The sequence below is a fragment of the Carassius auratus genome, chromosome 9, assembly GCF_003368295.1.
Source record: "Carassius auratus strain Wakin chromosome 9, ASM336829v1, whole genome shotgun sequence".
NCBI lineage: Eukaryota > Metazoa > Chordata > Actinopteri > Cypriniformes > Cyprinidae > Carassius > Carassius auratus.
The window spans coordinates 6,166,177-6,178,799 of NC_039251.1; the positions used below are offsets into that span (position 1 = coordinate 6,166,177).

Consider the following 12,623-nt stretch of genomic DNA (forward strand, 5'->3'; position numbering starts at 1 on the left):
GATACACCACTACACACACACACACACACACACACACGTGTGCATACAGAACTTAATGACTTGTCTCGGGGGAATCGCATGTCATGCATTTTAACAATGCATCTCTTTCCATTTCTTTTGTGTTGTCTAATTTGTCGAGATTTGTCATTTTAGATCACCTTGTGTTTATATCACAGGATAGTCATTGTTGCTTAAAATCAGCTAGGAATCATATAACCATATGAAAATGTATGTTTAAATCCTCTCTGGCTTCAATCTTCTGTTGATTTATATCTTGATGGATGTCAGCCAAAAGCTAAATAATAAAAAAGCATCGTTCTGACTTAATTTTGATTGGATAAGCCTCATCTGTATAATATTCAAAACACACACACACACACACAGGTCATGCTTGAAAACTGTAAATAATGTAAATAATGTAATGACTTCCTCATTTTGACTTTCACAATAGCAATATTTCAGTATTCGGTGCATGGTTTGGGTTGCACAGCAAAAACAGTTTTATATATATATATATATATATATATATATATATATATATATATATATATATATATATATATATATATATATATATATATATATATATATATATATATATATATATATATTATTTAACTGTTAAAGTAAGAGTAACAAATAAATGAGTTTATTTTTAATAATAGTAAGATCTAACTTTGTGTAACTTTTGAACTATTTTATTTATCTGAAAATAAACATTAATAAATACGTAGTTTATGGTTTTTCCGTCTAATCCTTAATTGTAATAAACATATTTATAATGTTGAAGCCGAATACGTTATTCGGAAAGGCACGGATAATGGCTTCAAAAACGAATAATGGATAAAGAATAATTCTGCCCGAATATTCGTCTGAGGCTGCAGGACAGTCTGGTGTTTGCTAGGTAACAGGTGAGCCAGGGGATCAGCGCAATATTTTACACATACCTCCTAAAGTCACGCAATAATAAGTGTGTGAAGTGAATGAATTTAAACTTTACGAATGAAAAGAGCGCATATCAAACACCGCATTGCTGTTGCCTCTCTGTGCATCTCTCAGAAATCAGAGCTTGCCAAGAGTAATATCAACTAAAATAATACATCATACTGTACATGTTCTACTATTTGTGTATATTTAAAAGGCATTGATTTAAAGGCTAGTAAATTATACATGAATGAATGGAATAAGCACTGCGCGATCATCAATCAAAGAGCCGCGTTGCCGTCTCTGAGCGTCTCTCAAAAACCAAACCAGCTCTCTGTCAAGAGTATAGGGTATCCGCTTCGACTGTTAGAAGATATTTAAATAAATGTTATAATCATTACGTTTTAGTTAAACACCGTATATTTGTTCATTGATAACTATGGAAAAAAAAACATAATGGTTTTAGCAACTATAATTGTACAAAGTTCCAGTTCAAGCTCCGCCTACTTCCGGTTTTATCCGAATAAACATACAGATACGAATAATTTTGTAATTGTTACAGAAATACTGGCTTCGCTGCATACCCCTAAAGTATATATTCACGCACTGAATTTGTTTTTAAACTGAAAATTGCTAGTAAATTTCACAAATAAAAGAAACAAAAAAAGCTACACATTAAATTAAACATGCTGTTTTGTAGTATTCTTAGTCTTCTTGAGTATTCTTAGTAGAAATGTTTATTTTGTTGTAAACTGTACTTTTTTTTTTTTTTTTTTTTTAAAGTTGCTGTGTACATATATTTGTGTGTGTCTGTGTACATTTTTTTCTATTGTTTCAGTGATATTTTTCTGTTATATTGTTAAAGGTTGTCCATCTGTCTTCCAGCTGGAATAGTGGAGAGTAGCTACGTTTGTTTCTAAGCGTATTTATATAAACTCACGCTGGCCGCCAGAGCTTTAAATCTACAGAGATGGAAAGAGAAAGGGAAAGAGAGGCTCATGTAGAGCAATACAAGAGCTGCCTCAGCCGGTTTCTAAAGAAGGTGTGTGTGTGTGTGTGTGTGTGTGTGTGTGTGTGTGTGTGTGTGTGTGTGTGTGTGTGTGTGTGTGTGTGTGTGTGTGTGTGTGTGTGTGTGTGTGTGTGCGTGTGTGTGTGTTGAGTCCGCAGCAGCTAATGGAAGTGCCAATGTAAAGTATTGATTATGTGTCAGAACTGTAAAAGCTTGGGGAAAGACGAGAGAAAAGAGCTGGAAGAGCCTGTAATCTTGAGTCGTGTCATTGTAGTGTGTGTGTATGTGTGTGTGTGTGTGTGTGTGTGTGTGTTGCTGAAGAGGAGCAGCAGCTGGTCAGATGGAGTCGCTCCTCTCGTGTCCTTTGTTGTCGCTCTGGGATCTTTTCTTGTCAGAAGTGAGCTGAAGCATTGTCTTTCTCCTCTTTTCCTCCTAATTCTTTTCGTCTTCCCTCTGTGTCTTTGTAAAGTGTTAGAGTTAGAGTGCAGAAGTCCCTCCGGAAGTAAAAATCCCCCAAAGTTTGCCCCTGAATGGGAAAGATAGTGTACTTTGTAGTGTGTTAGGGCTGCACAATTAATCTAATTTCAAATCGTGATTACAATTACGGATGCCACAATTACATAATCATTCAAAGGGCAATTAATCGTTAATACTCCACTTATGTTATTCTGTGTGCTTAAGATTTTAATTTTAGTTTTAGTATAACATTATAATACCATTCATATTTTTTCATTTTTATAATTTAAAGAAGAAACCAACAGAATTTATAGTTGACATTTAAGGCTTAATGCTATTAGAAAAGCACTAAAAGATTTTAAGTTAGTGTTTTCAGTTTGTTTATTTTCATAAAAAAATACGGCATGCAGTTGCTTCAAACATCATTCAGTGTAAATTGTGATCATCGTAATTAATAATCCCAGTTACAATTTCAATGGAATTACTGATAATTATTATAGTGCCCTATAGTGTATATCAAAAAGTACTGCATTGTGCCTTTTGACATTTTGTCAGATTTTCAGGGGATTTTTCTCGCAGGAAATTTAACGAGAAAAATACTTGCCGCTAAAATAGTGGGCGGGGACTGTTGCACTCTGCAGTGATGTCAGAGCATTCTGACTCACGATTGGCTGAAGTCAGGCTCAGCATCTATCTATCAAACCTTTATCGAATGAGGTCTGATGATGCTGGGTCCCCGGGGCTCTGAGTGTCCCGAGAGCCAAAGGGATTGAATGGGGCCCAGCCCTGTGATGCGTGATGTTAAACTAATGCACAGCGTCACAGTATGTTTTCCTCCATCTCTGCAGTCTGTTTTTAGCTGGCTGCTGCATCAGTGTTAATATGACTCACCTCACACTCCCACGATCCTCCAGCCATATTTGCTGTGATTTACACTCGCTGCACTTAATAATCGCTCCTCTGTGGGTGAATGAGTGTGTGTAGGAGGAAAGAGCTGATGTTTGCCTACAGGTTACTGATAAGAACCGAACCGTGTTAACTGTGACCATCACACTGATCAGACTTACAGATGATTTGTACTACGCCGTTTGCATTGTTTTTTATGTGTGAAAACAAACATACTGTGAGACCAGTGTAGTACAATTAATAACGAGTGAACTGAAAACATACAGCGTGAGCCGTGTAGTCTGATTCTTATGAGCCGTTCTTTTAATGAATCATGATGAATCTCTGTACTGAATCGGTTACAGCTGTTATTGAATCACTTTCTGAACTTGCAGTGAGGTCTTGAAATAAAGCAAATTGTATTTATATGCATTTTGTAAAAAAAAGTTTTTACTGTTCATATCATTATTTTTTTATTATTATTTATACTGTGATACTAAAATTAATGTTGTGTAGTAAAACATTTTGAAAACATTATGTATATACTATATTTGTAAAATAATATTAAAAATAAAAGTGTGTAGTTAAAGATAAACATCTGCAAAACTTAGCAAGCACAGACTTTTTATTATTAATATATTGTTTAAATAATAAAAGTGTGTGTGTGCATGCAAAGTTTTGCAGATGTTTATCTTTAACTACACACTTTTATTTTTAATATTATAAATATATATTATATATTTTCTATCATATATAATTTAAATATATATTAAATAAATATATTTAATATATATATATATATATATATATATATATATTTAATATATATATATATATATATATATATATATATATATATATATATATATATATATATAATATATATTTAATATATATTTAATATATATGTATATGTATGTATATATATATATATATATATATATATATATATATATATATATATATATATATATATATATATATATTTAATATATATGTATATGTATGTGTATGTTTATTTATTTATTTATAAATGATTATAATAAAGTATGTGTATAGATGGAAAGAAGGGTGTATGGAGAGCAAAAGTTTTAATTGAATATCCAGCTGAAAGAAAGCTATATTAGGATGTAGAGTTTGATCGTGACATGATTCATGCCCCGATGAAAGCTTGTTCATCTCATCCAGCCCTGCTCCCGCTGAAGCTCCTGCGGCTGCGTTTCATTTGACGTCAGACTGCAGTGACTGCACTAAAGCAGATGTATTTAGGCCATTCGTGTCCCTGCACTCTTATGATTTCAGCTTTAATAAACAGCAGCATTAGGATCCCAAAGCAGGAATAACTGTGGAGCCTCTGATCCGAACCCGGAATAAACCCAAAGCAGGATCAGCACTAGCAATCGTATGCATTTGTGTTAGACGTGTTTGCATGTCAATGACCTCAATTTGAGCCCAAAGTCATCATATTTTGGTTAACTATAAAATTAGCATGGGCTGAGATTACTAATATATAACAGTATTAACAATATTTGATATAAAAAACAACAACACTGCAAAGATTTAAGAGCACTGTTTATTTGAACATTAGGACATTAGGTTTCCTGAAGGACGTGTCATTGGACTAGTTGTGGTATCCTGTTTTTTGCTCATAATTATAAATATATAATGTTTATGTTTTAACATTTTTTTCCTGGTTTAAATAAGTTAAAATGCACAGAAATTGACATTAATGCAGCTTCATATTACTTTCTAAAAGATGATTCAAAATCATGCCATTTAAAAAAATGAATATCTTAAAACAAGATACATTTACTTAGCAAAATTGAATTAAATTAAAACAAATTTTCATAGAATATATTCTCAAAGAAATTAGTTCTTTCATTTGTAAGGATGAGTCTTGTGTGTTTATTAAAACAAGTAATATTTGTCAATGGGAAAGGAAAAAATAAAATGCAATAAAATCTATTAAAATAATTTATTTTGCTTTAAAAACTTCAGAAATGTCATACTGAATAGAAGTAATTATTCAGAAATTGAAAACTTAAAGAGCTTTAGAAGCAAGACAATAAATACATTTCAGTGGGAAAAGAAAATTATTTTTCTTTAAAATTTAATGTATTAAAAAAGTAACTTGTTATAATAGCATTTCATTTCAAAGTTCATATACTGTAATTATTAAGAAATGTAAAACAAAATATTTGTCAATGAGAATTGCAAAAATAACAAAGTTAATATATTTTTAGCTTTGTATTATATTGCATTATAAGACATCTCTACAGCATTATAATCAATTTCAAAGAGATTTTTGTTGTTGGAATTGCTTGATAATTGGCTAAAAGGCTCAACAACTCAATTAGAGAGATCAATGCTGAAGTGATGATCTCTGTCCTGTGGGATCCTGATGCTCAGGTGCCGCTCTCATTGTTCCTGTGATTGATTGTCAGTCATGAGCTCTCAGCGTGTGATTGGAGGAGGGTGTGGCCAGTTTTCAGCTCAGACTAATTGTCTCTTTGTTGTAGTGGCAGCTGTGGATTCACCCTCGACCCCGACATGCATTATAAAAGCACTGTGTGTGTTTGGGCTTTGCTTTGGCAGGGACCCTGAAAAATCATGATTTCTTGTTACAGCACATTGGTTTATTATGTTTAGAGCAAGAGTTTTCAAAAAGGTTCAAATGCATAGAAATTGTGGCTTTATTTTGCATTCTAAAAACTGGCTGGAAGTCATAAGATTACAAATTCACAAATTAAATATAAAAAGTTTTATTATGAAAAAAATAATTAATTATGAAAACAAATTATTATTATTAATTTCTCCTACTGAGATTATTTTCCAGATTTTTCACCAATAGTATCTCAGTGGAATAAATGTATCATTGTTTTTAGGAAATATTTTTCAGACTAAATAATCAAATTATTTGAAAGGCATTTTAAATATTAATGAATATTATTATTTTAAAATCTGAAAAATAATGGAAACAATAACAACAACAACATGTTTTATATATGTTTTGTATAATATATTTTATATTGTTTCCATTATTTTTCAGATTTTAATATATTTTAAAGGAATATGTTTTTACTATTTCTGTTAATATTATACAAATTAAATAAAGATTTACAGAAATTGACATCACTGCCTTTTCATTCTGCTTTCTAAACACTGGTTGCAAATCAGATTATTGTTTTTTTTTATTCTATCTACAGAATTTTCCAGATCGTTACATTAATATTTGAATACAGTAAATTTATAATTGTTTTTGTCAACATTTTCCATACAATATTCTACTGTTTTTAATTAATTAATTTATTTTTCTTTTTTTGAAAGATTGTGTAAATGAGCCTTTATACTAGGAAAACTAATATTTGTGGCCTGTAGCATTAAAAAGATTGAAAACCCCTGCTTTGAAGTGCTTTTAGTTCCCATTTTGAGCATTGACTAAATATTTCCAAAACTGAAAAAATTATAATAATGTCTTAACATGATAAAATGATTTTACCTGTATGTGTGAACACTTTTTACACACTACATATTTTAAGTGTTATAAAAAATTATATGATTGAAGAAAATTACAATTATAAAGTTACATTTTACAAAAACAAGCCCTGTTGAACATGAAAAAAAAAATATTACTAGCTAACTCTCCTTTTGTAGTATAGCTGAACATATAACATTAGGTTGTTAGACATTTCACGAAATTGAAAATCTTTATCCACTCCTCATAGTCTCCTGGTCCACATTGCATCCACTTAAAGTGTTTTTCTAGAAATCTAGATATTTTCTTACAACCTTACGTGAATTCTTCTGATACATTGTGAAATGCAGTTGCAGAAGGGTAACAGGTGCATTAGCGCTAACATTAGCACCAAGCTAAGAGTTTTTATAAAATTAATAGCTTTTACACAAATCTCACTCCAAACTAGCATCAAGTGTTTGGAGTAACTTACTTATTTGTAGTTTTTTTTAAACGAAGTTTCCAGCTTGGCATTTCTCATGGAAACCTTCTTTATTGTTGAAAAGACCCCAGTGTGTGTGTAGTAAACGAAACCATACATCATTCATTCATACAGAGTATGACCGCATAATACAAGTTAATGCTCTCCAGATCATGTATATCAGCGGAAAATGAATAGAAATGATGATTCTCTGTAAAGAAATATCAAGTAAACTAGTGTGAAATTTTCAGGATTTTTATTTTTATCAGAATATGAACTAAAAGCTGTAATGGAAGCTGTTCAGCAAGTGAGTGAGTGAGAGAGAGAGAGAATCTCTGCACTCTACACATGTTCTTTGTCTAGTTTGTATACCTGTTTGTTTTAGGCCTTTTGATGGAAGTTATTTACGTAAGAGTTCACAATGGTGTGGTGCAAGGGAACATCAGCACCTTGTGCTTTAAGCCTCTCTGTGTGTGTGTGTGTGTGTGTGTGTGTGTGTGTGTGTGTGTGTGTCAGTCAGAGCAGATTGTTCATCCTCTTGTATGAGTGGGATTATTGGTTCATGTCAGATGTGGGGTTTGGGTGTGTCTCTGTCCACCATCAGCTGGAACCTGATCTTCCCATCAACCCCACCAGCTGTCCTGTCCCCTGTGTGTGTGTGTGTGTGTGTGACCCATTAATTTATTTTCATCCTGTTGAAGACGTTTTCTTTTCCTGCTGTAGGGATGAGGTTGTAAGGATAATTATTTTGCTAACATACGGAATAAGAATATTATTATTATTATTTAATATTTATTTAATTATAGTTTTTATACTTATAACCAAAAAAAATACAAATATTGTTGTTTAGTATTGTATAGTTTTATGTTATTTCTTTGTTTATTATTATTATTGAATATATTATTAAATTAAATGTTTACACAACACTGAGCAAGAATATTTGTCTTTTAAAATGTGAAATATAACATTTGTTTTTATTTTAATATTAATACTTTTTATACTGATAAAATTATAAAATACAAAACAAAATGATTATTCTTATTTTTATTTTTTTTAATATTGGTAGCATTTTAATATTTTTCTTGATGTCTGTGTGAAATCAAAATTAATGTTTATTTAATTAACTATTTAATTTTTTTAATGCATACAATTTCAAAGAATTTTTTTTTCTTCGTAATCTTTTAGCCAAATTCAGTAACCTGCATTAGAAACCATTTTAACACAAAGTGTTACTTTAAGATCTGTTTTTGTATTTAAAGTACCGTACCACTAATTGGAGTCATTAATCAGCATATGTATGTTTCAAGACAGTCACAGTTTTCTGTCCTGTGTTGATTTATGTCCTATTGAAACCGGAAGCTGAAGTGTGGATTAGTGGATTAAAGGTCTTGATAAATCTCTTTGTCTCTCTCTGTCTTTCTCTTTAGTTTCTCTTTAGTATCATTAAACACATTTGAAGGTCCAGAAACATAATTCTTAACATTATTTCTATTAATACTTTGCTCATTAGTGACAGTAGGCGGCTCATTTTCCAGTTGGACAGGAAGTGCATTGATAAAGCCCAGATATTATTTATAGCAGTGCTCCCACCAAAACCAATGAATAATTCACTGTCTTCAGATTGATGTCAACTCACGAGTGACACGACAGAACCCAGCCAGACTGATCCGGACTCCACAGGACTACACATGTACAACCAGAGATAAACTATTTTCATGAGTGTGTGTGTGTGTGTGTGTGTGTGTGTGTGTGTGTGTGTGTGTGTGTGTGTGTGTGTGTGTGTGTGTGTGTGTGTGTGTGTGTGCGTGCGCGCGTCCATGGATTTTGGCAGGACTGTTGTTTTTGTACTGTACTGTACTGTAACTCAGAGCCGGCGTGGAATTACACACACACACACACACACACACACGTGTTTGCCGGTCACCTGAGCGACTCTCTCTGGTTTCCTGCTGCACTCTCGGCAGAGTTCTGTGAGACGCATGTGATGCATTATTGATGCACTTCTGCTGCTGCAGCTCTATCACACCCACTCACCAGATCACTTACCGTGCAGAAATACCCCAAATAACCCACATTAATACCCCACTGTAAATATCCGCAACAAGTTGCCTTTATAAACAATTTTATTAATTTTATTTGCTTTATTTGTTGTTTGTTTATTATTGTTTCATCATTTTAATTATATTTTTTTATCTGTATTTATTTATTTTCTATTTTTAATTGTTTATTTGTATTTAATTGTATTATATTATTAGTGACAGTTTTATTTATCTGTATATTTTTGTATTTTAATAACATTATTTGTATTTTATTGTATTATTAGTAGTTGTTGTATTTATCTGTTTTTATATCCGATTGTTTTTGTTCTTGTATTATAATATTATTTATCTATTTGTTTTTGTTTATTTTTCATTGGTTTTAGTATTAATTGGGTTTTTCATTTAGGTATCGTTTATTAAAGATTTCCATTACTTTTACCATCATATACTGTAGCACTGAGGCATTGTTATATATTATGCAAATACAGTACTCTATACTTTTTGGTGACACTTTATTTTAAGGTCCAATTCTTACTAATAACTAACTAGGGATATGCCGGTATCAAATTTTCATGTTGTGATTAATTGCTCATGCTTTTATCACGTACAGTATTACCACGGTATTGATATTTAGTTTTAAAAAAGTGGTCATAATACAGTATAACCGGTTGGATAACTTTATTCTTATGACAAAAATAACTGAACATACAATAAAGCATCACAGAAAAATATATAAAGTTTTACATTGATTAAAGTGCAAAAGAACTATAAAGACCAATTACTTTACAATAAGACCTCATTAGTTAACCATCAACATTCACAATGAGCAACAGCTACATTTGCTTCAGATGTTATTAATCTTTGTTAAAAAAAAAAGAAAAAGAAAAGAAAAAAAGCCTTAGTTCATGTTAGCTCATTAAATAACACAGTTGCAACTTTAGAATTTAACAGCATGTTATTAAATATTGGAATAACTAAGATTAATAAATGTTCTGAAGAATATTTCATTGGCAGTTTGTTAACTAATGAATTAACTAATGTTAACTAATGAAGCCCTAATGTAAAGTGTGAACGAACCAGAATCAAAACATGTTCAAACAATATCTAGGGCATGTCGTAGTCCAGAATAAAATGAAAAAAAAAAGGTTTGAAAATAAATAGCCTATTAAGTCTAAATATTTAATATTTGGGACTGTGATGAAAATCATAGCGAAAAAACACAAATTTGAATTGTTATTTAAAGTTATTTAAATATGTTTTAGAAATTAGCACAGCTGCTTTATTTATGGGGGTTCCAGTGTAAAGGCTAATTTCTTTCTGCAGTTTATCGCCATCTGCTGTCAGAGAGTGAACGTGTTTTCATTCAGCGCCTCACTCACGTGTTCCCCATGTGCTTCTCTTACGTGCTTGTTAACATCAGAGCGCACATGCATCTTTCAAGAAGCAAAGCATACTGCGGTGTTGTGCATTTTGACCAGTTGATGGGAATAGTATTCTTAAAATGCATTCCAAATTCTGAATAATTTATAATATATAAATATTTGCGGTATTTAGAAGTGCCCACAATAACCATATTGCGCATATTCATAACCGTGATATATGGCATTACCGAATGCTGGCACATGTCTATAACGAACTATTACAGCTTTTGCCTCAAACTCTTAATTTGCTGTTTATTAGTAGTAAGTAAGGTAGTAAAGTATTACTGAATTGTAATTAGCTGAATGTTAGTAGAGCAACTGGTCAGATGTGTTCAGGTTTGTGTGTGAGCTGCTGTTTCTCCTGTTTCTCTTTAAGTCTAATCAGAAGTGGAAAAGTGCAGCTCAGGTCCTGATCTTGTCAGCCAAATCTCTCCTCTTTCCTGCAGCTCTCATGGACTCTGATCTGTACTGTAGTTTTGAAACTTTCTGAAGGAGCTCTGCTGGATTCCCATGTAAATATAAAATATAAAACTAAATATATACACACAAACACATGCATACGTACATAGGTAAAAAGGCTGCCGTTAGTCGACCTGAAGAGACTTGGTTGACCAAAATTGTACTAGTTGCTTAGTCTATGGTAATACACTACATTAGGCAGTACATCCAAATGCTCACCTATCATTTGTCGACCTCTAATATGGCTTATCATTTGAAATATGTATAGAAGTATTAGCAAATTTACATGGCAGCTCAAACTAATGTTAACCTATAAAAAATTTCTCTTTTGAAGTGTCTGTGCGGAGTGTGGAAGCTGAAGAGTAGGGTTGAGGCACCGGTGCAGTCACTGAAAATACTGTAATTTTTGGTCATATAGATAAGAGTAATGCATCTTTCGAATCTGTAAAGAATGTTTATTTATGTGCACTAATAATAACATCGAAACATTGTGCTTTTGTAAAATAATGAAAGCAAACAGAATGAGTTTTCTCTGTCTCTGTGAACTTGAGCGCCAAACTCTGTATATCTGTGCCTTACAGACATTAAAAAATATCTATAGAGAGTAAAATGTCTACTTTCCGATTAACTAATTCAAATGTGAAACAGATTTTCTCAGATTATGTAATCCATATGAAACAAGGTGCATCACTACTGTGGAGATAACTATTCAGTGTTGCCGACTTCATCTCTTAAACTGAAAAAAGCACTATTTTATCAAATTGTTCAAATATTAATGTAGTCTCTTTACTGTTTTCCCCTGACACATTCATAATCATAATCTGTGCGCTGTGTCAAGCTTTATGCGTGTGCTTGAGTGCTTATTAGGCTATGCAGGCAATTAATTCCTTGTTATAATGATTCAAATGTTATTTAAATTTAGACATTCAGGTTTTTTTTAGGTTTGTTCTGTAAAAGATTCCTACTTTATATCTATTGTCCTGTATATAATGTGCTCTGGCATTGTAAGGAAATGACTGAATAAACAGAGTCATGTGTCTGTCGGTCTGTTTGTTTGAGTTTTGCTTTGGTAACCGGCTGGTTTGTTTGGTCATGAAGATCAATAGTGACTGAGAATACAGCAGCTGTTAGAGGTGTATCAGTATGTGGGTTACCCACAATCCTCAGCCAAAACCTCTTGTTCTGTTCAACCTTTTGTCAGTCTGTTTGTTTTGACCAGGAGTCACAGTATCATAGGACATTTTATTGTGTTTTGGTTTAGCATGATTTCCATGTCTCCCCATGAAAATGTATCTCCTCATAACAACGTTAAACATCGATGATCCTCTGATTGGCTGTGATCGTGTCAAGTAGCATTTTCAATTTCAGTTTCAACAAACACCACTGCAACTAATGCAGTACACATCTGCATGGTTCAGTCATGCTACAGTGCATGAGGGAAACACTAGCTGTCAAAGTTTGGTAGTAAATACATTAGTGCTGCAATGCGTGCGTG

The 12,623-nt window shown here is 32.2% G+C and overlaps 1 protein-coding gene across 3 annotated transcripts in view; it reads left to right on the top strand.

Annotated features, from left to right (window-relative positions):
* Window positions 1-12,623, top strand: part of map3k13 (mitogen-activated protein kinase kinase kinase 13) — a 51,311-nt gene that overhangs the window by 21,245 nt on the left and 17,443 nt on the right. The window lies entirely within an intron of this gene.